This window comes from Castanea sativa, chromosome 5 (genome assembly GCF_040712315.1).
Source record: "Castanea sativa cultivar Marrone di Chiusa Pesio chromosome 5, ASM4071231v1".
In the NCBI taxonomy this organism is placed as follows: domain Eukaryota; kingdom Viridiplantae; phylum Streptophyta; class Magnoliopsida; order Fagales; family Fagaceae; genus Castanea; species Castanea sativa.
The window spans coordinates 15111489-15114289 of NC_134017.1; the positions used below are offsets into that span (position 1 = coordinate 15111489).

The 2801-nt window shown below is 33.7% G+C and overlaps 1 long non-coding RNA gene across 1 annotated transcript; it reads left to right on the forward strand.

Annotated features, from left to right (window-relative positions):
- Positions 1-650: 650 nt before the first annotated feature.
- LOC142636256 (uncharacterized) lies at positions 651-2110 on the forward strand. Its single transcript, XR_012844287.1, has 2 exons — positions 651-829; positions 944-2110. It is a non-coding gene; the product is annotated as an uncharacterized LOC142636256 (long non-coding RNA).
- The last annotated feature ends 691 nt before the right edge of the window (positions 2111-2801 follow it).

The window sequence follows — 2801 nt, forward strand, 5'->3', positions numbered from 1 at the left end:
TTCATTACAATTTTAACAATAAATTTTAAGTGAGAAACGCTTATGGGTTTTAATCTAAGCTCACTATTGAAATTGTTTTCTTATCCATTAGAAACTGCTTGTTATCTGTTATCTTTTTTTGAGAAACTGTTCTGTCATCTAATTAAGAACAAAAAATACATGTATGCCTAACTAAAAATAAAAAAGGCATGTGGTGACATTTTTAGGGAAAATTATTGAATATTTGGGGAGTACTATAAATGCGTACTTCCCCCTCGCACATAAGCTATGTGTTCCACTATAATTAGTGAGACCCATAGTTGTGTGAGAGGAGGGAGTACACATTTACGGTACTCCGAGAATACTCAATAATTACCCCATTTTAAGGGTCTAATTAATTATGATTACTAATGGATATATTGGATTACAATTTTTTTCTTCATTATTTTTGTGACATATGATACATAATCAAAATTAATTTTCCAAACATTATAACACATATGATTATTATAAAATAACTAATAACGAACATGTGCATCGTACGGAACATTTTCTAGTTAGAATTAGTAACAGCTTACCACCTCAGATTTGTTAGGAAATTACTGTCAAAATTTTATAAATATAGCATTACTCAAATAAAACTATTATCTAAACTATATTCCATCCCCCCTCCCCACCAAAAAAGAAAAAACTAGACTAATATTTTCATAACATGCATGTCCGTGGCCAGTGAGTTGTCTTGTAATTGATCCAAAAAAATGAAGGTATTTTGTTTGTACATTACAGGACATATTACTATGGTTTTCCCCGCTGAGTATTAAAAAGAAATACTTCATTACATATTAATCAGGTACTTATTCTCGGAAGTTCTACATGTCAATTGCACTAATAGGATTAGAGTTTTTGCCAAATACATTACTTCTGTCTGTCTTTTGTTTAACACCAGATTCAATTACATATACAGTACTTGAACGGTTGCAAAGTGGTTCACATAGGAAAGTCAGATTTCGCAGGCAAAGTCCAATTACTGGTTGGGTTGTTAGCCCTTTGAGGTAATAGAGGATGAGTTTGGTAAGTTTTGGTAAAGCTTCAGCTGGGCACAGCAAAGCTTCAGCTAAGCTGCTGTGCAGGAAGCATCTGTGGTTCACAGCAGATGTTGGGATGCAGCTAGGGGTTGCTTTACAAAGGTGCTGTGTTGATAGCAGGCCCTTAGTTTTATAAATTATTTTAATGATCAAAATTTTACCTATGATTTTTTCAAAACTTCCAGGGCATAATTTTCTAAAAATTTCTCCAATCATTTGATGAAATCTATATTGGTTATTTCAAATATTCACAGTACTTTTAAAACAGCATTTACCAAAAACTCAGTAAAGGATTTTTACTATATATAGCTGCATCTGCAAAACATTTACCAAAAAAGCTATGGCCTGCATTTGTACAGCAATTCCTTGTAGGAGCAGCTTTTGCAAACTAGAGCACTATCAAACTTTCCTGGAGTGAGCTAAAGTTTTGTAGTATTGGTTTGCTGCTAAGTAGGTGACCATGTTTTTGGAGACCTGGGCATACGTTAATGACATCACACATTCACACCAATGAAGATGGGGGATACCCAAGAGAGTACTTACATATTTTCTGTCACTTCTTTCGAGGGTAAGAAGTGAGCATTTGACTTTGTGGTCGTGCCTTTGAGAATTTTAACCCAGCATGTACAGATTTCATGAGTGATGCACCCTTGTTATACACAATAATGTTGTATTCTTGTATCTTCAAAACATCAGACTGGTTTTTGCTTTAATTCAAGTTAATGGTTCTAGTTTTTTGTTTTGTTTTGTTTTGTATGTTTGTTTTCCCCTTACTATATGGAAGCAGCAGCAGTATTTATGGTTGCTATTGTGTAGATGTTAAATTAGCCAAGTTGCTTTGAATGACAGTGGCAGTCTTAGTTATGCAAATTTTGATGTTGCTGTAACGTGATGTGGTTAAGGTTGCTGATTGGAATGTACATTATTGGTTCACAATTGAGGTGGTTATTGCTTGATACAATTGTGCAGCTGTAGGTACTTTTGTTTTTGCCTTATCTGTTTCTCTCCAAATAGTTCATGTGAAATGTATTCGTTACTGTTGTTTATGGACTAACAATCCACTCTAGAATAGTCTGTGTCCTGATTTCATATTATAGGTCATACTTGCAATGCAAATCGTCTGTCGGGAAAAGAGAAAAATAAGAACAAAGTAGGAGAAATTGTTACTGCATGGCAGATTCTGAAAGCCTGCTCAAAACTCTAATTTCAGTTTTAAGGTTTGAGAAGCTCGGGATAACATTTCTAGAAATGAAAAACAAGGTTCCAAAACTTACCTTATTGAATATAGTGTGTTATTAAGCATTGATCTCTAACCTAGTGCAACTAGATAAACAAATATCTTTTGCCCAATTGGTCTTTGGACCTAATAGTCAATTTGCTTCCCATCTAAATTTTATCGTTTTCCTTACAAAGATAAAAGGACATTTATTTCTAATCCTATATTGTATGTATGCTTGATATGGAACGAGAAGAAAGGACATGTGATCCGAATATATTCTCTCATTTATCTCCTTCCATCTAAACGTTAAGGCTATTCATCTGCCCCTGGCTACTCAAAAGACAAAAACAAAGCCTAAGCACAATTTTTTTAATTTTTTTTCCCCTCTGATTTTATATGGTAAATTTTAAAACATAAATACAAGGCCCATCATTCTTCACCAATGGATTCATCATAAAAAAGTCATGTCTGGGAAATGTTGAAAAAAAATTTAGCCTTTGGTCTTTTTGTCTCACTTT